The 22,410-nt window shown below is 40.4% G+C and overlaps 1 protein-coding gene across 4 annotated transcripts in view; it reads left to right on the plus strand.

Annotated features, from left to right (window-relative positions):
• The window catches only part of FAR2 (fatty acyl-CoA reductase 2), a 156,021-nt gene that overhangs the window by 10,219 nt on the left and 123,392 nt on the right, over positions 1–22,410 (plus strand). The window contains exon 1 of one of the 4 annotated variants that reach the window (XM_087766303.1): positions 682–722. The exons of the other annotated variants lie outside the window; for them this stretch is intronic. The gene's annotated coding sequence lies outside the window, so the exon portion shown is untranslated. Of the gene's footprint in view, positions 1–681; positions 723–22,410 lie in introns of those variants that run through there. 4 annotated transcript variants of the gene reach the window in all.

Below are 22,410 nucleotides of genomic sequence, written 5' to 3' on the forward strand. Positions count from 1 at the left end.
AATACTGAATTCACTACCAATGGAAAGCCTATTGCTTTGGCTAGCTCAGGGTTTTTCAAGAACTGATTAGGCGTTGCTTACTGCTGATGAACTCACCCACAGAGAATTTCCAGCAAGCAAGTCAGGGACCAGATGAAACTATATGCTTCCAAGATGATGTGAGAACATCCCATATTTAAAGATGAGGTCTCTGGACTCTATCAACAGAGTGATACTGTTGAACCAACCACTTCTGCAAATCTAAACTCTGATCTGACAGCAAGTCAATCACAGCATGCAGATGTGTTAGCTGCTCATACTATACCACTTGGAGGGGGTCTTGCTTCTCAGGTTCCTTTTGGAAAACCTTTGCCTGTTAATATTACATTTACTGCAGCTTTGGTTTTCAAGTAATAAATGGTCGTATTTCAATAGCCACCTTTCTGCTGGTGAATCATAAAGAGGCTGAAGTTGCATTAATACTGAACACTTCTCTGAAAGGCTAGATTGCCCCCAAACCAGGATGGTGACATATGTAGGAGGACAGGTTGCTTTGTGACTGCCTCTGCTTTGCTCTTGAAGTTAAATATGATTTTAAACTTTCAGTCCTACAGGTTATAGGCTGGCACATCTAACTATCAGTAGTTCACCTTAAAAATTGGGTAGACAGGTTGAAAAATGAAAAAAATAATATGCAATGCCAGAGTTTCCATCACTGCCGATAGATTGCATCCTTGAAGATGGTAAGTTCTTGCCTTCTGAAGCAACAGAATCTGCATTTATCAAAAAACAAGTACTCTATTTGTCACTAATATTTAATTTCCATGGCAACCTACGTAACTCTTGTTCTGGGAGATGAAGTAAGGTGATCTGAAGCCCTTCATAGGAACTCATCTCTGATCTAAGGTTCATGTGTTCAAAATGTTAAAACAGTCACCATACTGTAAAAGTAAAGCTATCTTTCATTAAATGACAGGGTGCCTTCAGAGAGAGTAGTTCTCCTATTTTCCACACACGCCTACACCTAATGTGACTAATGTGATTCTGACTGTGAGCCCTTAAAGTGCTATGCAAATAAAAAGTGGAATTATAGAAGTAGGTCTCATAGCATTCTTAGATATATAGCAGGAAACTTATATCTTGTCTCGTGGGTAGCAAGAGTAAGCTGAATTTATTATGTCTGATAGTTAGAAGTAATCAAGACAATAGGATTCTTTTCACGTGGTGCATGCAAGTCCTTATACGTCCTTATAGGTATTTTTTCAGAGCTTTGTATAAATATCACCCTGTACTGCTGACTCATTTATAAACCTAAAACGGGCACCTCCTTGCACTCCTTTTTTTCTCTTTTTGTCTGTTTTTCCATCTTTGAAACTCTTACCTGCTACGTACAACCTTGTGTCCTGTCCATGCAAAATATAGTGCACAAAATATTCTGCCTGGTATACTTCCAATGTAAATTGCTCATAATTGCTAATGGTAGCTTCCTTTAATTACAGAATTTTCACTAGGGTGTCCCATAGGTGTTGTTTTTTTTTTTTTTTTTTAATTCTGTACAGTGTTGTGCAAAAATACTACCAAACCAGATCTTTCCACTTGCACTAATAGAGGTATTAGATCTATATGACACTTGTTTTGAAGGTTCAGGAAGATTAAGGCCAGGAAAATACGTTAAGAATAACTATAATTCTGTGATGAAAAGGTCATACTTCATTGCCTTATGTTTTTAAAATGTAAAGTTTTCCATACTTTCTCCTTCTGCCCCTTCACTAGGAGAGCTAGCTCTCCAGTCAGACTCATTACTCTGTCCAGTTTGAAGATTTACCTTCTTTTCTTTAAAAAGAAAATTCTGAAAGAATCTGACTGAAAAATTAAGATAAAATATATCAGCTTTCTGTTTTCTTTGCCCTCCTGTTCATAAGCTGTAAACCTACAACTGTAGAAGCTACTTTTTTGTGTTGAGTGTTTCTTCATTGTTCAAATCAGCCTTTTAATATATTGCAAATAAATATTTGGTGTAGTGTTAGCAAGGGAACATATGTTCTGAGTCTTAGGGTAAACATAGAAATTATATTAGTATATCTCCACCAGAACTGCATGATATGAGAATAAAACATTTTGGGCCACAGGTGAAGTGATCTCTATCATTTTGAGAATGTTTTCTGCCAGAACATACTGATTTTATTGGTATAGTAAGCCTCTTGCATCTGTACTTTGTTTTCACTCATATGCTCATTGGAGATGTGCATTTTCCATGTAATATTGTGGTATTAGTACTTGAAAGAAAAGGGGGCATATCAAAGGACACAAATGATAATCTGTGGTGCAAGGGTATGTGGAAATTACGTAAATGTGGTGGATTTCAAGTCACAGATTGGTCTGCTGGTGTGCCATGTGCTGAATGAAGAGGAGCAAGACAGTGCTTTGCACTTGTGTTTCCCACTTCACTGTGAACAACGAATATGATTTTAACACTGTACAAATGCATTGTATTAACACATGGTGTAGGGTGTAGTGTTTAAAAACTGCATATGGTGGAAGTGGCTTGCCGCCTTCTGTTCTAACTTAGCACTGAGAGTTGGCAGCAGCACAGTGGGATTTGTCTGAAGACCTCTGGCAGCAGTGCCCTAGAGAACATTTGGGTCCACTTGTTTTTCAACTCAGAAGCAAGTAGTGGCAAGTCTGCAGCAGATCGTTGGTCCCTCGTAAATTCAGAGGAAAGGGTATGTAACAGTCTTGTACTCAGTATTCAGGGAGGTTGCCTTGCAGGTTTGTCAAGACAGCAGTGAGATCTCTAGTGTCAGTGAAGGGGACTCTTACTGGGTCTCCCTCTGTCCCCTGAAGGAACCACATCCTAGCAGAATCCGAATGAAACCTAGTAATTTTAGACCTGTTAAGCAAGTATAAGGTCATGTGTCAGAACGGTGAGTTATTATTTTTCTTCATTCCTTCAGTTATTTTGGAGATACTGTTAAGAGTATGGTCAAAAGTTTTTTCTTTGTGCTGTGGGTATTTCTTAGCTTTCTCCTCCCTTAATCAGTCTTTAGAAGCCTAGTGCTCTGAAGAGTTGGGTTCTCTTCATTCCAATATCACTGGCTACTTGTGAGAAGTACTTTTTGCTAGATGGCTGCTCATTAAGATTAGGGGGTAAAGCACTTTCCTATTTTATAAGGGTGAGGTGAGGGTAAATACTGTTTTCTCAGAGCCCAAGCAGTGTGGAATTGAGTGTGTGGGCAAGAGATGACCTGTCTTGCAATGTGGTCCACCAAGCAAGAGGCCATGATAAATTCCTATTCCAAATATGATTTTGTACAAAAGCAAAGATTACCTAGGAGAACATAATTAAGCAGTGCTGCACAGGAAACAAAGAATATTTAACTCTTCAGAACTACTCAGAAAAGCTGGTTATATTAAAATCCATCAGGTTGGATGGGATTTATGTTAGCATACTGAAGAACATGAGCGATGCAATTGCAATTCTGTTATCTGTGAAAAAAGATGGCAGAGAGGTCCCTGAAGACTAGGAAAAGGCTATCATTACACTCATCTTTAAGAAGAGGAAGAAGGAGAGTCCAGGGAACTATAGGCCAGTCAGCCTTACCACAATCCCTGGAAATATTATGAATCATGTCCTCAGGGAATTTGTTTCCAAATGTGAGAAGGATGAGAAGGTAATAAAGAACAGTTGACCCAGATGTACCAAGGGCAGGTTATACTTGACCAACCTGAGTGCCTTTTGCAATTAAATGACTAACTATGTAGATGAGGGGACATCAGTAGATAGAGCATTTCCTGACTTTGACTTCAGTGAGGTTTTTGTTGTTATATCTCATTAAGGAATCTGTGGAAGTATGGGCTGGAGATATAGATTGTTAGATTGAAAATTGCCTGGATATCTGGGTTCAAAGAGTAGTCTTCAATAGCTCAGTGTCTCATTAGAGACAAATAACAAGTGGCCTATGAGGGATTGGACCAGTAGTATTACATCTTTCTTAGTTACCTAGATGGTGAGACAGAATGCACCCTGAGAAGAGTTGTGGATCATATTAAATTGGCAGGAGAGAGAGTTTAATACACCAAATGGTAGAAATTCAATTCAGCTGGACCTTGAGAAACCTGAGCTTTGGGTTGACAGAAACCTCATAAGTTCAGTGAGAATAATTGTGAAGTTCTGTGCCTGTGCAGATTAAATCCGTGCAACAGTACAGGCTCGGAAACAACTGGCTGAACAGAACATCTGTGGGAAAGCAGTGGGATATTATGGTGGCTGTCAAGTTGAAAATGAGCCAGTGATGCATTTTCATTGCAAATAAGGCAAATGGCATTACAAGTATGGCCAGCGGATCAGGGGAAGTTATTATTTTCCTCAGCACTGTTGAATACTGTGGTTCTCCGGTCAGTTTTGAGGTTCCTCAAATGGAAAGGAAGATGTTTAAAAAATGGAGAGAGCATGCAACGGAGGACTACTAAGGTGATTGGAGCCATGGGACCCATAATCTATGGGGAGAGGTTGAGGACGTTGGGCTGGTTTAGTCTTGAAGAGGAGTTACAATGACTATGGAACTGAACTTTTATTAGTGGCAGATCATAAAAACAAGGGGTAACTGTCACAAGTTGCAGCTTGAGAAGTTCAGACTGGACATTAGGAAAGAAGTTTTTCACCAAGGAGTAGTGCAGAACTTCCAACATGTCACCCAGAGAGGTGGTGGAATCTTTCCTTGGAGGTTTTCAAGACGCAGCTAGACCAAGCTGTGGATGACCTGATCTGGCATTGGTGACAGTCCCTCTTCAAGCAGAGAGCTGAACTAGTGATCTGCAGAGATCCCTTCCAACCAGCTTTTCTGTGATTCTAACTTCAAAGAAGTTAAAGTCTGCCTAGGACACCAGGGCTGTGCAATGCAGAGGAAAAATTTTGTAAGGTTGTGACAGTTGTATGTCCACAGTGGTGGATGTGGAATGGTGGACAATGGAAGCCCCTCTTCTACAAAGATTTCCTCCCTACCATCAGCTTGTATTGTATCCATGTACAAGGTGTACTTAACTTTATATGATATTATGTGGTTTTATATTGCTTAGCCATTTTCAAATTTCCTGCTCTTTTGACATGCCTTTGGGAAAACCACAATGTTCGCATGACCACAAGAATCTGAGTAATTTTTATTTCAGTTGAATAAAGATTATTTATTAAGAATTACATTTATTTTAGCCATTCCTTCTCTCCTCCTAGATGTGCTAGGAGCTGTAGAAATGTATAGAAATCTGTTGTTCAAACTAATTTGTCAGAAATAAGAAAGAAAGAGAGAGACATGAGAGAATCAACTGTCAGGATCATAATAGATCTGTTTTCATAGATCAGTGTTGATGATTGATTGTTTTCAATTGAATGGATTCCTTCTTTTAAATCTGACTGCAGTTGTGAGCGCTGCAAGATTTAATTGAAGGAGCCAACTCATGGAAAGGGGAAAAAATAGTCTACTCAAAGCCAGGATAATTGGGAGTATGGTTTTATCAATAATCCAAGGTGGGAGTGGAGACAGACAGAATGGGGTCAACCTTTGCATAAGAAAGGAAGAAACGCCCAAAGTCCCGGTTCTCCAAACCCACAGCCGAAGTCCCACTGCTAGAAGCCTGTGGGTGGGAATGTCGTGGTGTGCCCTGGGCACCAGCCCTCTCTTGTGGCTGGCCCGGAAAAGGTATTGCAGTCATACGTTGGTCATCGTTGGTGGTTTATCTGACTCTTAGATAAACACCAGTGCCAGCTGCATTGGGGGTAGAGCTATACAAACGTGGCTATATCACTTCAGGGCTGATTCCAGTCCCAAACCAGATTTATTTCTTTCACTTAATGCCTGAGCCAAGAAACCCTGCAGGCCTAAGATTGCTGGGAGTCAAACCAGTTTAGGGGTATCAGATCTCATTTACATTGCTTGTGATTACATAGAGAACAGGAGGGGAAAAAAAGAAAACCCCCAAAACATTCTGTGTACTGAGTCCATGAGGAGTCAGTTTGGGAAAGCCTGGATTTAAACTCTTGACTTTAGCTGATGTAAGCTGATTCAAGGAACAACACTCAAGTAACTAAAACAAACAAAACCTTACTTAACGTGCGGGCATGGTCTTTCATTTCCTTGTTCAGTGTGTTTCTGTGAAATATTTGCCCGAACTACGCCTATGTGATTAAAATAAGCATTGCTGTTGATTTACTGTACCCTTTTCTGCTAGAGTGCTATGTCATAAAAAATAATGATATGTAGAAATAATGGTCTGAGTAGATGTGGATTTCCTTCCTACGGTTGGTATTGCTATAGCAACACTTCCCTCCAAACCATGACTAATTACAAAAGTTGCCATTGATCTTATATGTGGGAAATTATATCTGTATTTAGCAATGAACACCCTAATGTCAAGTGAAATAAATACTTGCTTTTCCTATCGTCCCCCACCAAGCCTTGATTTTCATTTCAACAAAATAATTTTATTTTTAGGAAATCTCCTTTATCAATTTTTCAGGAAGTTGTTGCTAGATGTGAACACAGTTTTTCTCTCTCAGGATTTAACACGTTTGTTACAGCTTAGTTTAAGCATCTACATTTGCTGCAGAAGTTTTACTGGAAAGATTTTTGGTAGGAATGTCTCTGCTGGATAAGTTTTCACAAGAGGATAATTAGTACCTAGTCTAGATCTCCGAGGAGACAAATCTGAAAAAAGGAAATGATTTACATGTGGAATATCTTGAAAGTATTTTTCAAAGAGAATATGTTCCTGACAAATATTTCTGGTATAAACTTAAATCTCATTATTCATGTAATAGGAGGATGTGTATGCTTGTATTTGTTTTCAATCCAGAAGTAGAAGCAGCAGCCAGGGAGTAAGTGTATGCACAAGAGCTGTCTAAATAGAGAGTGTGGGAAGCAAATCAGCACCAGGAGGTTAGATTTCTTCTGGCGATCTTCACTGGGGCTTCCAGATGTGCAATTTAGGCCTAGTCAGTGAGAACTTCACTGAGAAATGTCTGTTTTCTTGCGAACTTCAGTATTGCAGAGGCAATACAAATAGTGCAATGAAACGGCCCTCTCAGAAGAACGCATTACTCAGCTTTCAGTTTCAGATAAACCGTGCCACAGAGGCGTGCTGGCTCCCATGCATGCTAGCTCGTTGCAGTGCCGTGCTGATACATCTCTTCAGCCCCCGGGGCCAGTGCTAGCCCAAAAACAGCTTTACAGCTTTCCCCTGCAGTCTGAGCCAAGAGCTTTTTGCCAGCTGTGGAGTTTCCATACTACGAGGCATGAGAACAGAGGGGATGCGGGGCAAAATGCGGAAGATCTCCAGTTGTTTTATATTGATCCACATGCCATCAGCGTTTAGTGGGGACTAGTAAGTTCAACCAGCAAAATTTAGGCTCTTCTGCAGTGTGGTCTGAGTCCTGGGGGCTGTAATAGCTTGGGGATATATCTGGTCTGGCACTGCATCCAGGCAAGTGTTTTTCAGTAAGGCTGAGCTGGGAGCAGCTCAGTCCTTTCAGCAGGTGTCGGCCTGCGTTTGGCTGGGCTTGCTAGTTCATCTGTGCCGCCTCTCCTGCTGTTTGGGTCACTCTGCACTGTGGTCCCTAATACGCCTTTTACCTGTCATCTTGGATATGCTGCCTGAACGTGAACTGTATTTGACTAGAGCCAGCAAATCCAAATCTGATTGTTAGACTATGAGTATAAACCTCCAAGCCCCTAGAAATTAGCATATATAAACCTAATTCTGATTAAACTCCCTACATTATGCAAGAGCATTTATGAAATGAACTTAGGAAATACAGAGTGACAGCAGCTAAGGTAGTAGTGCAATATCATGTAATCGCAATTTGACCTGGAAGCTGAGGGTTCATTGTTACAAAAACAAATGCATAAACCTGTTTGGGGCTTTGTAGTTCTCTTTTGTAGTGTAGAATTCCTTGGATATGATCTTCTATTTCTCCAAACCTCTGAGCGGCCCAGCCGGTAAATCCCAGCAGGGTTTGCAGTAACGAATGATAGGCACGTAGCTTCGAAATAAGTTGTAACATTACCTGGATTTCTTGCTCCTGTTTGTCTTGTAATATGTGGCTTGTTGGTTTAGGCCGTTTTAAATTCCACTTTGTGCTTAGACTTTGGACTGGGTTTTATTAGAATGATTGAAGGCTCTCAAGCTGGAACGTGGATACGGTTTACTGAAGGACCTTTTTCTACGTAGTATAGGTAAGAAGAAGTGTTCCTGGGCCCCTTGTACCAAAGTGACACTGTTAATATGATCCCACCCCTTCTCTCTCTCCCTGAGTTATTGAGAACGGACTCATCTAAACCTCAGGCTGTAACTCACGTGCTCCTCTCCTGAAATTGCCCCTGCAGAAGAAACCCAGTAATACCTCTCTCTCAATGTGCTCGGCATCCTAGACCAAAGGAAAAAAGAGGCTCTTGTTATGCCATAAAAACACGTAGAGTAGACGTAAAATCAGTTGTGTCTCTGGAGAGAAGGAGAGGGAGTGCAGCATATGGCTAACGCTTTATCAGCAGGGAGCATCACATTGCACAGATGTTTTTTGGAACCTGAAAATGTTTAAAACGAAGCTGGTTGCTATGTGATTAGCAGCAGCACCGTGTGGACATCTGAGAGTCATCAGAAACATACCAATGTCTCTAAATCTTGTAGTTAAGCTGGTTACAAGTTAGTTATCGCAGGAATCAGCATGGGCTTTATACGTATAATACGTGTACAGTCAGCTCCATATTTGGAACATTCTTCATAATGGTAATTTTATATAAACACCAGCATGGGATTACAAAGTATAACATGGCATTTGTAGGCAAAACTTTTTATGGGCAAAAACATACCTAAAACTGGGTCCCAAAGGCAGTGAGCCACTTACCACACAGGTCTGTTAAGTCTCATGCTTTATGTGTAAGACTGGGTCTGTTGGTCTCTCTTCCCTAAAGTTCTGTATTTGTGGATGGCTTCTCTCTGGCTCCAGGCTACACCTGATGGCGAGAGTTGGTGGAGCTGGAGAAGCATCATTGCACTGGACTGTCCTGCAAGCCAGGTGTTGCCTCCCAGCAAAGCCTACGTGTGTCATGTTGGGCATTCAATGTTCGCTTTCTTCGTGATCTGAAAACTTAATGCATGCATCACAGGACCCTGATGTATCACATCTTTCCTCTATGCTACTGCAGAGTCTGTCTCTCACATTGGTGTTGGAATAACCTGGATCATGTCAAGTGATATTTTATTATTTCTTGAAGTTATAGATTAGATCTGCAGTGAAAGTTCAGCAGAATGAATGATCTACCTTGGTTTATGGTGACGGAGATTTTTGGTTTATTTTTTTCATGTGGTTAAAAAAGGTGTTTAAGAAAACTACAGTTGCAGAGAACTTGATAAGCAGGCTACAGAAATCTTTTTTGTGCAGCAGTGCAGGATAATTTAGGAAAACAAACAATTGTTAATGTTTGTTCTGATTTCCTACTAGAGAATACAATATTTCTAACTTTAATATCATGACTATGGCAATGTTCTTTCTAAGACCTTAGCTCATACTTCAGAAGATAGGGCTGCATATGTAATTTTGCTCCTCTCGCCACGTTTCTTGGTCCTGAATTCTGACATTGTCAAGTGGATTGTTTTCATAACGGCTAAGCAACAGCAAAAACCCAAACCACAAAGCATTATTAGACCAGCAAGCTGCATTTCCATGGCCTCCTACCATGAAATGGAGTCAGTCTGCACGCTGCAAGTGCAGCGAACTGCAGAAACATAATTTGGCAAAGTTTGAAGGCAAAAATTTCTTTGGTTTTCTTTATTAGAGTCTACTGTCTTATTAAATCTCATAGTTGTGAAGGCAGTCGGCTTGTTTTTATGACCCAGAATAATTTCAAACCTCAGTAAAGAGAGTGTACTGTCCTACCTGTTAGGTAAATGCATAGATTCAGTACCTCAAAACTGCTTTGCATTTCCTCCAAATGCTGGTAAGTAATTGTTCCTGTATGCTGCAAACTGGAAGGGAAATGCGTTACAATGCTGGATGCAATTTTATTAAATGACTCAAATAAATGGTTTTCATTCAGGTATTAAACTTGTCAACAATAGTAGTTTAGGGTTTTTTCGAAGTTGTTGAAAATGCTTCATTTTCTAGTTTAAAGTGCATAAAATGCTGCATAAGTACAACTGGGCAGTAAACTGTCACTTTTCTTTTTAAATTTGTCCACTGTAAATTTTGCTTTGTTTAATGAAGCCTATAAACTGAGCAGATGAATTGGGAGCATGTAACCTTGGAACCCTTCCTCCGTGCCTGACTCATAGACACTGATTTAGCTTCAGGGGTGATTCTCCTTGGATTCTGTTATCCTCAAATGGCATCAGTTTTGCCAGGCTCAGCTATTCAGGAAAAATAAATCATGTCCTCAAAAACCATGAGAAAGTACTGAATAAGAAAACAATAGGACAAATGAGCAAATCTGTTTGAATTCATGGTCTTTAGTCTTCTCACTGCAGTAATCGAGGCTATAAAAGCAGAATTCACATGTAATTAGGGAGTTCAGGAACTGGCTATTCAACAAAAGCACTACTGCAAGGATTGTTCTAGTATTACTAAGGACAGGAATACTATAATATGGGCGTAGTCTGTAACAGATACTTAGCCATAGCTAAAAACAGTATATGTTGTGTTGGATGATGTCTACTGGTTCTTAAATATTGTGCAACTTTCTCCATGCATAACCTGTCAATTCATTCTGCTTATAAGCAAGGCAAAGTTTGGTTTTTTTATTTAGTTGAGGGAAGTTGCCACTGAAATCACGTAACAATTCATTTTTTTGCAAAAATTGGTATGCTATGGGTACAAAATGTGCCAGGAAATGTAGTTTAGTTTATCTTCTGGGTTATTCCGTGGTGCAAAATACAGTCACAGCTGACCCAAGAAGATCATGACAAGGGACAGCTGAACTCTGTATAGCTTTCGTTTTGATCCTTGTGGTTTGTTTGGTTTGGGGAAACTTAAGCACATTGTTTCTTTTGAGCACAGTGTACTTGGCCTTGTTGGTGTTAGCTCAAAGCTAATACTGTAAATAAAACTGAGTTTTTGGTGGTATGCAGTCAAGTGCTCTTTTGCACCCTAGACTTTGGTTTTTTGTGTGCTAGAAGTAGAAGGGGATGAGAAGAGCTAGTTGTTGCCAACTCGTTCACACATGTGCAAGAATCTTAATTTATCAGTCTTCTTCAACCCCTTGTTTTCCCCATTTTTCATTTTAAAGCTTGTCTTTTGATCGTTGCGAAAGATGGAGAGGGAAATTTAACAAGTTTTACTCAACCTCATGCGACAGTCATCTGTAAACTTCAGATTTAAGAAGTATAGGTCTAACCACCTTTTAGCAAATTTGGTCTGGGTAGTTAACATTTCAAACCAGACTAACTTTATGCGGCTTCTAGTGTGAGATTTTGTGCAGTTTTATTTAGTAATAAACACCATTTAGCTGCTGCTGATTTCATCTTAATTAATCTTACAGCTCCTAGGATCATGTGTTTCAATACAGTCATGGTGAACTTTAAAGTTAAGATCTGGCAATCCTATGTGTAAGCATCTCCTGAAGGGTGTGTTTTGTTGTTTCTTTTTTTTTTTGAGAAGGGAATGTTTATTCTCTCTGTTTCAAAAGCTTCCACATCTAATATGTAGTGTTTTGATTTACAAAGCAATTTATTTGCATTTTCTTTTTCATTAAAAAAATCATTGAGTGTAATGGTTTTCAGTTGCAAATTTGTACTGGCATGTAGTGGTGTAATCTTTGTTTTGACTATTTGCCACAGCCCAAGAGAGATGAAATGTTTTGGAACATCATGCTTTTGCTGTCTGACAAGTTTCCTCTAAGAGAAAGCAGACAGACATTCGTCAGCAGGAAAAGAAAGGGCTAAAGGGAGGAATGCACAACAACCACCATTGAGAGTGTCAATGTTGTTCTTTTCATGTAGGCTTGTGCAGGTACTTGTGGTTGGTATCTGATGGCAGAGTGAAAAGATGCTGAAGTTCATTCAAAGTGTGAATTATCATAGGAGTTAAAGACAGCATTATGTTTTATTTATTAATATTTTATGCTTAGGCATCTTGGGCTTTTGAATATTCTGTGTCTTCTGTCTACACCTGTGATGCATATTCGGTTAAAGTCCTGTTGTCTAAGCAGGTACATATAGTTCTAAATGTCTTTGAAGTGATAACCTTTTAGAACTTTATAATTTGTTTCCATTTGAAAGATGTGCTTCAGATACTGTCCTGAACAGGAACACTTTCCAAAATCATGGATTTAATGAGGGCATCCTGACTTATTCCTTGCTATGTTATGGCATGTATTATATCCTTGTAATTCTCTTACTAGCTCATTCATTCTGAAAGTCTAGCAATGATTTTTCAGATACGAGGCCAATAAAATTAAACCAATTTGTAGCTTGTGAAGGATAGTCAAGCAAAGAGAAAGTATGTGCCAAAAAGGAGTGTTATGAAATTTCTCTATAATTGTTTTGAAGAGGTTTCCTAACAAGAGTCCTTTCTGTAATGATTTTTTAAAAATTCCTTACGCTCATAGGAAGTTTAAAAAATTCTGCTGTAGCATGGATTCCAGATGCAAGAAATTCAGGTGCATTATTTCCTTTAAAAGAAATGAGTGTAGAAAATAATATTTGAAGTGGAAAGCCAATCCTAACAGTTTGTTATGGAGCATTTACCGCACCTGTGTATAGTGTCACCTGCCTTAAAGATGATTGGCAGTCTGCCCAGAAATAATAAAAGGACATCCATTTCTAGTAGAAAGAAGGTGTTGCCAAGCTGGCTAAGGGATGCTATGAATTTGGTACAGCAGCCGAACCTCTGGGAATTCAGTACTACTCTACCCATAGACCACCAGCACCCATTTCAGCAGACCTGGCGCTTTATCCCCATATGAATTGCCTTTTTTTCTCCCCCCCCCCCCCCATCTTTTGCTTCTGTGAGCTTTTATTAATGCTAACTTTAGAAGTTCAAGATGGCCTTGGAAACATCCTTGCACTTCAAGCCCTAAGGCTTTCACAAGACTTTCTGAGATAACCTTGTACTGCTCAACCCTTTGCTTCTGCTGTGTTCTTCCAGTGGAAACGGTTAAACTGATGATGTGGGTTTTCTCTTTAGGTGTGGTTTTACTCTAATAAGTGGCATGCTCTTATGTAGGGTACAGTCTATAGCATGTTTGAATTACTTACAGTGCTTGATTTGATTACCTGGCAGTTGGGAAGTTTGAAAGACTTCTCAAAAAAAATTATTGTAGAGGAAATATATACGCATAATTTCTTGTTGTTTAATTGTGGTTAACAATGTGCCCAAATAAAACCACAAAACAAAACCTGTGTTTCACTCCAGGAAGACTGATACTCACTGTGCACTAAAATTCAGAAAAACATTTCATTAATTACAAAATTATGTATCTTGGGTGAGTCTCTGGTGGACCATTGACTCTCCTACCTTGAACTGTGGCAGCACTAACTGCCACTCAGCTGTCCTTGCTAATGTACAATTAAGCCCAGTTTCGTAGTTTCGGATGTCGTTTGGTTTGGTTTTGGTTTTGTTTTTTTGTTTTTTTTTTTCCTTGCCAAGCAGTGCATTAAAGCAAAACCACTTTTACACATGCATGCAAAACATGCTTCAGTGTCATCTGAGTCAAACAGATGCTTGACAACAGAGCAGAATTCCGCACTGTGCTTGTTGAGTTAGTAAACTTTGGGTACCACAGATGCTGACATGGAACGGGTATTAAAAGTAACCAGCTTCTACTGGGCATTTCCCTCAAAGGCAAAAGTCAAGGGACTGCAAGAAGACACCTTCCAGTTGATCAGAGCCCTAAAAATCCTACTGGAGCATGAGCTGCTCTTCTCCTAGGTCACTGCAGATCTTTGCAGCTATTTCTGGATACAGCTCTGAGACAAGAGAGGAACTGGAAGGGTTGAGAGCATCAGTTGTGCTCCTGTTGGCAGCATCTTCTGTCGCTGAGTGCTGGAGGCTGAGGCTGAACCCAAAGGGATTGGCAGGAAGCAGAGCACGCTTGGAGGAGCTGCCTATGCCAAGACGTGATTCTTTCTTTTGAGGTTTGGCTAGAGATGCAACTCCTGGAGGGCAGTTCTGCTGACGTGGCGAATACCAAACTGCTATTCAGAGCTGAGCAGCTGATATAAATTGAAGACAAGAGTGCAGTGCTTTGCAAAATCCATGTGCTTAGCTCTCAAAGCTGTTTTTGAGAAGATAAGAAAACAGAGAAAGGCTGAAGATGCCACTTCCACTAAGCTATATGCCTGTATCTTTTAGAATTAGAACTTCACTAGACTGTAAAAGGCCCACAAGACCTGGTAAATGTGCGTTTGGAAATTCGACAGGGCAGCACCCTCTCCATAATCCCTAAGTGGGTTTGAAGCTGAGCACTACTGTATTATTTCTGTGATTAATGAGAACAGCTAAAACCTAATAACATTATGGAACATAGTCATATCTCTCGCAGGCTTCCTTTCAGACAACTGAAAAAATTTTTACAGCTACTTTTAAAAACTAATTTCACAAGTTGGGCTCTGAATAGAGGTAGAAAAGTTAGGAATTTGTATTTTACTAATTCTAAGTGGAACTGTGCAGAAGGAAAAATTCCTTAGGAAGGGCAGTTTTCAGTTTGGCTTGAAGAGAATGTAGTAACTTGGTTTGTCATGATGTCTTTCTGATTTTTAACTCTGAACAATTTCTGAATTTATAAACATCAGACGATTCCTTGTCACACATTTCATTTGACAAAGATCTGCTCCCCATAAGCGCCAGGGAGAATCAAAACAACTACCTTAACTTCAAACTCACTGTTATTCAAAATAGTGCCTTTGAAACTGTTCTGACATTTGGCCGCGCACCCAGGTGCTGCGTTTTACAGCCTAAGGCAATACATTTACATACACGGCAAAAGGAGATCTGATAGTCAGATATAGTTGGAAACATTTCAATAAAACAAATTTTGCAGATTGTCTGCTCCGGCATATTTCTGCCTGCCTCCGAAGGATCCGCAGTGCCTGAACGTTGTTGTTCTGTGGGCAGTGCTGGCATGGCGTGCTGCGAGGCACTAGGCAATTTGTCATGGAGAGGGAAAGGGACAGAACCCCGGGAGCCGCAGCTCACGGGGAGGCTTTGACCTCAGCCCTCGTCTGCAAGCATCCCCCCACTGGAGTGATGGAGCGGAGAGCTTCGAGGCTCCTTGCTGAGGACCAAATATTAAGATATTTGTGGGTTTATCTTGGGAGGGGTAGACTGAGTCAAAAACTGACATTGCAGGTGTTTGGCATAATTTAAAAAGTGTTTTGGTTATTGTTGTCCTTTTTTAAATTTTTTTTCTTTTTTAAATTTTAAAGGGTTGTGGGGGTTGTTTTGCTCCTGGCACCGCGTGTTAGTCCTCCTGGAAGGGCACCGCAGCTGAGAGCTGCTCGGTGTTCCCTACATCTTGCTGTGAATATACAGTAGCATTTTTGAATACAAATACTGATAAAAATAGTAATTATAAATAATTAGAAAAGTCTTTGCCTAGGAATTACTATCTATCCACCTACAGGAGCACTGTAATGCTGTAAACTAGCACTGAATAGAGCATTACGATGCATGTGTGCACCTGCATGTATGCTAAACACCTCTTTCCTGATTTGTGTAACACCTGTAAGAGGATAGAAGGTGGGGTTTTTTTACAGCCCTACCCGGCTGCTAACCCTTGTTTTTAACTCTAAAGGTTTTTGGTTCAGGTGAACAGTTGTTAGGATTAATGGTTATTGGAATTAGGGAGAAATGTACCATTTAACTGCAGTGCAAGCATGACTGTGTATTCAAGCTGACTTACTACTTTTGACTGTTCTTTAGCAGTGATCATGCAATTTGGGGCATACTGCTTTGTCTCTCTTTTTTTTAAATCCTGATAAAACTTTAATTGTCCCATTATCCTCCCACATGTTTTGCTCTCTAGCAGGTCTCAGGGATGGAAATGTACTTGCTACAAAAGTCAAAGGTGAATAAACTAGGAAAGGTGTATGCAAATTTTTTTTCATTTGGATATGTTACATATTTGTTATAAGTCTTGTGTTTCCTGAGATCTCTTTATTTATTAGGGGATATTTTTTTGTACTGGTGAGCCTAAGAGATGATCAACAAGAATGCCTTCTTTTACCAGCTTTTGAAGAATTTTCACCATAGAAAGGAAAAGGAAAGAAGAGAAGGAATATCTTACTTTTTTTGGCCCCAAGCATTCTGCAGTAAGAATTGCCTCAGCTTCTGTCAAACATGATATTTTACCTTCCTGGTGAAAAGCAGTAGTTCTCAATGTGTATGCAGCATCCCAGCATGACAGGCTCAACAGAAGCAAACCGCACGTGACAATAGGAACACCATGGGAACTTCATCTTATGTCTCAGTGGTGGTAATACATCAAGGTTTTTGTGATCTCTCTCTCAGAGAGCCTGAAAAGACAACTGTGTTTATATTTAACGGTAGCTGTTTGGTTTGGTTTTTTTTTCATCTTGGACTCTGGTTTTATTTTATATTTCTCACTAAACTGTGCGTCTACCAAAATAGGAAAATTAGAATGTTTTCATTTGTATTTATTAATAAATGCTGGCACAAAAACTTCAAAGGGGGGTAATGATTAGATAACATAGGAGTGACAACACGAGAGTAATCTTGAATTACAACATTAAACCTAAGGGCAAAGACATGGGAAGTTCAAATAAGTGCCAAGACTTGTCGTCTACTCAATTTACTGGCTGTTTTATGTGTTTCATGTTGCCCCAAGGTAGGATGACATGGAAAAGAGCAGAAGGTATCAGCATCTATAAATTCTTCTGATTGGTACCTGATGTTATTCTCCCTGCCTTCCAATCTCAACACCCAGTGTGGTGCACAGTATGAACCCACTCCTTTCCTAAGCAGCAAATTGATCAAATTGGCATAAGCAGTGTTTCTGAACCTTTTCTGATTTGTGAAAATTAAAATATATACATCTCTATATATTCTTTCTACCTCTAGATTTTGGCGGTCATTCATAGACCCCCTTAGGAGTAGTCTTTGGCCACAGTCTAGGGCATCTGGATCAGTCGCAGAAAACCAGGAAAGAGATGTCATGAAAGAAGAGCGTTTGTTGCCTGCTAGTTCGATAGTGTCAGGCTGAGAACATCTTTATTGTAAGGTATACAAAGAGTGATTTCCAGCAGAGAAGACTGAGCAGCTGTTCCTTTCCTTGCTCACCCTTCAGAGCCACTGATTTCGCAGATCAAAGTACCTAGAGTTTTATTGCCATTAATGTGCAGGATGTGCACGTAACAAATCTCGTTGCTGGAGATGGGAAGAAACGAACAGTTTCAGTCACCTATCATGTCTGCCCACCAGCTGGGAGGAAAGTGAGTGATTGCTTTTCTAAACTTGAGAGCTAAGCTTCAGGAAGTGACTTTCCGTAGTAGCTGGAGTACCTGTGTGAAAGATTAAACGTAAAGAGCAGCCAGATGGGGACAGCTGGAGGCATTCAGTGAATGCTGTTTTAAGATGTTTCATAGCAATACCATAGAAGAGCGGGAGGCTTAATTAGAAGTTGTTAACAAGTCATAAATCTTTCTTAAAAATAACTTTTATGTGACTTCCTAATTTGGCCTGTCCAGGTACAAAGAGTAGAAGCATTTAATGGTACCTGAGAAATGGAAGGAATCCTGCTGTGATTGGCTTTTTATGTAATGCCATATTTTTCATAAATGAGATATACAGAAAGCTTTTCCTTTGCTCCCCCCCAATGTCCTAAAACAAGTGGAAGCCTATGTATTTTGGATTGCTGGCTTGTGGCTCTATTTTTTATTGGATAGCAGTTATTAAACATGCTTTTTCATTTCTATACATGTTTCTCTGCTAGCAAAAGAATATTACAAATACATGGTATTTACAGGTATGATTTTTTTTTTCCAGGTAGCTATTATAAAAGCTCATGTGATACTGTGCCACACTGGGTGTGTCAAATAGGTACATGAAATTAATTATAAAAGCTGCCATACAGAAATCATTGTTCCTGCTATGAGGTGTTAAGTAGAGCTAATTGGAATATATTTCCTTTCAGATATGCATACTTTTACTGTTAAAACATCCTTCCAGCTACTGCTTTAAACAGTCGGGCTCTTCTGGTCAAGAACTGTCTTCTTGGTTTATGTTGGTGCAGACTTAAGTGATGGGTTCTGGGCCCATGGCTGCAGTTTAGCAGTGTGAGTTGGAAAAACAGGTTTTCTTCATCAGCTTTCTGCACCAAGCAAATACACTTTGCAAAACAGATTAATAGAATGAAAAACACTGTTTCTCTGAAGAAAAATAGGTTTTAATTTTCTGCCAGCCATAATGTCGTCTCCTTGGTTTTTAGATTTGTGTTGTTTCTTAGCTGGGCTGAGAACTACACCTCTTCACCCTTGGAAGGGATAGTTTTACTCCTGTAAATGTGTCTATAAAGAAATTACAGTCCTAAATCACCTGATTCATAGTTATCTCCATTTATTAGGTACTAAAGCCCAAATGCACATAGAATACCAAGCTGTTAGACGGGAAGCTTCTTAAATCACTGAAAAAATTATTAGCATCGAAGCTGGAGTTGTAAGTTGTTTCTCTTCCCTCCAAGAAGAGGGAGTTAAAAGTCTTCCTTGGGAAAAAAGCATATTTATGGTTAAAGAACACTGTGTGGGCTTAGCTGTCATATCTTTCCATTGTTTTGTTTGTCCTTTTTTCTTAAAATACTGGTAGATATGTGTTTGTATAAAAACTCCACCTGCCAACTATTTTTCTTCTTCCTTTCCTACCTAATCAATCTACTAGTAAGACTGTAATTAAGAATTAGGGTTGCAGGGGGTGTAAAGTGGGAGGGACTAAGCATCTTGTATCAGATATCTATAATGTATTCTTCCACCCTTTTTTCCTCCTGATGTCAGACAACAGCAGTAACAAAGTGATAAAAACCCTTCATCTAATCATCCTCCGCCCTTCCATATGGATCACTGTTTGTTATGCATGGTCTTACCACTCTATCCCTTTATCAACTGCTATCATCACACCCATTTTATCAGCCTCAAAATGTTAATCTGCAGCTTTGATATTGTTCTACTGGTTGCTTGCATCTTGCCATGGCACAGTGCCTTCTTTTGTGAAGTGCCTGACATGGGGTCATACTGCAGTGCAGAGGCATGCTAACATAGATGAAGGTAACAGCTGTGCCTTGAGGCAAGGGCCTCAAGGTAGCTCTTGTAACAGCAACCATCATCCTCATATGAAGCAACTGCTCTTCCTTGCACCGCAGCAAGACAGGCTATCATAATTGGGCTGTGTGCTATAAACTCTACATTACAAAGAAACTGATGTGTGGATTCAGTCCACCCATCTTGGGATTGCTTGGAAAAAATTGCCTTTCTGTCTGTCTACTTTCTGTGGGTGCAGCAGCACACACCCATGATAAGGCAAAGTTCCTAACATAATTTGGGGCACTTGTGAAACACTGGAGGATGTAACAAATACTGTAAGATACGTGCAGACCAAACAAGTTTCACACACTGCACGTGAGCTCTGGAGTAGTATCTGTGCCTTACTAGTACTTTTCAGGGCAGTGCCACAATCATTCCCTTGCTCCATGTTTCCACGTGCAGTGTGAAGGGTTCAACCCAGTCTGGTATTTTTTCACCAGCTGTGTCTCAGGCATGTTGACATGGTAAGGCAATGCAACTAGGGAACCTTGCTTCCAGCATTTTCTTCTTCCTGCAGCCTCCTGTGGTGATACTCCTCTTGTTACCGTATCTAGGTTGTGGCGACCTGTATGCCAAGTGAGGAAAACAGTGTTGGGAGACCTGTATTCGGATGGTTAGCCAACCACTTTGCTCAGCAGCTGCTTCCCAGATGTTGGTTATAACAGTTGGAAGCGGGTACTTCATCTTGCAGCAATCTCATTAGTGAAAGATACACCAAAAATGATTTTCTCCTCTGGTGTGCTAAGCAATGGGCAGCAGCGTGCAAGCCAAAATGAGCATGTATGGATAGATACCAGTAACACTTTATCTTGTTCCAGTGGAGATGAGTCTCGTCCTCCTTTTCTCTGATTATTACCTGAGAAAGCTGGTTATGTTCTGTACTTAACTGGTTCAGTTCCTGTCCCCCTATGTTTTTCCTCTACCTACTCTCTCCATCGTTTTCGCATATAGCAGGCATGATTGCCATCGTTGCCATTTCTTTGCTGAAGGCCTTGAGACTACTGGCGTGGCTAATAAAGCCTGACAAACATGACCAAGACCACCTGGAGGCTCTCAGGTGGCTATGCACTGGGCTTCTCCACCTTCCTGGTTTTGGGAGGTGTTTGCACAAGGTCAGCACAGATCCTTCTGGATGGGAGTCTGTGGCACACCATACTGGGAGCATCCTCCTGCTGCATGCGTGAGGCTGTCTTTACCCATGGAGACCACCTAGTCTGTGCAGCAATGCCTGTACAAATAAAGTAATGTAAGCAGTTAGTCTTGGCATGTTGTTGGCGAGGTTTGGTGATGGGCATAAAAATGACTCCAGCAAAGTTGGGTGCTACTGGTGGGAATTCAGTCACCATGTAAATACCAGTAAGGGGTTGGAGAATCCTAAAACTGTGTGTGTGTGGTGAGTGTTCTCTTTACAGATCAGTCATTTCAGAGGTGATCAGAACAGTCAGGAATGCTAAGAAGGAAAGATTTTTGGATTTCAGGTAACTGAGCACAAGGTATAACATGCAAGGAAGACTGAGGTGATTTGTGCCATTAAGGCTTTCACATCAGACCAACAAAGCGTGCAGCTGCGTGTAGAGGAGCAGAAAAGTGCCTATAGCCACCTGTGCCATAGGAGATAGACAGCACTTATGCTGTGTTAGTAATATTTAAGGATAATGTCCTTGGAGTCAAGATTAGCAGAGCTTTACTTTATTAAAATTGTTGCAACTTTGGAGTCTCCGTGATCTTAAACAAGAGTTGAAGGCACATACATAATATAAGCCTATTGTTTCAAGAAGGTAAAATAGCAGAAGCAATAGTATACAGTTTGTAAATTTTCTGTTGGCTAAAGCAATGTTTCATTAACACAGGAGATACAGAAAGGGAGAGTCTCTGCTTTTAATAGCATTTTTCAAGGATTGCAGCTTACTATAGCACGTCTGTTAACTGTCCTCCACCTTGCTACACCACGATACTTGCACTGGCAGATAACAAAAGCCTGGTGATAAATGAAGAGGCTGCATTCCTATGCAGGTGAGCTGGGAGAAGCCAGAGCCCAAGCAGTTCTTCCATGTTTTGATTTTCACACCCATCTGGGGAGAAGGAGGGAATGCATTGCAACTTGGATGCGGGTGGCTGTGGCGCATGCTGGAGATGTTTCCATCCCTCTTTCTGGGCCAGCACCCCCAGTTCTGCTCCTGATAATGTCTGTGTGTGCAGGTGGGAGCTGGGCAGAACGAAAAGGAGCTACTTCTACATGGCCTCTTGTTCTTTTCCTTTCCTAAGCAAGCATTAGACAGGGTGTTTTTCTACAGTTTTTTGAAGTATGGAAGAATATAGCTCATTTCTGGGCAGTTTACACAGGCAAAGGTGCAGTTGTTGGATAAGGACTATTTGCTGCTCTAGCTAAAGAATTCAGGCTAATCAATGTTCAGATCAGTGCTAGCTCTGAAAAATCAGAGAGGAAAAATGACTGGCTTATGAATTTGAGGAGGAAAACAGTTCTGGTTAAAATAAACTGTTCAGGTTGCCACCCCACCTCCCCCCAAGTGATAAACAAAAGTGATAAATGTTAAAGCAAAGCTGTTCCATTTTTGAAATTTTGTAATAAAATATTTAGGGTTTGGGGAGCTTTTTTATTCCCCCCCAAATAATTATATGAAACTGACACCAAAAGTGACCTAACTCTAAAAACATTGGCATCACCAAGATCTTCATGTTTCACCAAGAAACTTTCAGTCAAAAGTTTTTGCTTGCCTCTAGTAGCACTTCCTAATAAACTTCCATCTGGGTAGGAGTCAGTGGAGATGCATCAGATTACTCTTACATTTAAGATGCTTGAGCTCAGTGCCGATGAATCTGTTTCAAGGTGCGCGTGTATTGTGCTGTCTTCACCATATCATATCTGACAGCTAATATACCATAAGGAAACAACACTGCATGAGCAGCCTGTTTCACACAAGGGGAGTGTACTCTGATGAGCACATCAGGGGGCTAAATCAGGGGCATAAAGGCTGAAGACTATGGATGTAGCTCCATGTTGCAGCCCTTCATCTGCCATGTCTACCTGTCCCTAGTAGTCCAACGGGGGCCTCTTCCAACACAAAATTTTAGGATCATCTGCTTAGTAAGATCTTCCATCTCCCTAGCCTTTGAGCT

Source organism: Nipponia nippon, unplaced genomic scaffold (assembly GCF_047370975.1).
Source record: "Nipponia nippon isolate SJK-2023a ecotype South Korea unplaced genomic scaffold, ASM4737097v1 scaffold_3, whole genome shotgun sequence".
Classification (NCBI taxonomy): Eukaryota; Metazoa; Chordata; class Aves; order Pelecaniformes; family Threskiornithidae; genus Nipponia; species Nipponia nippon.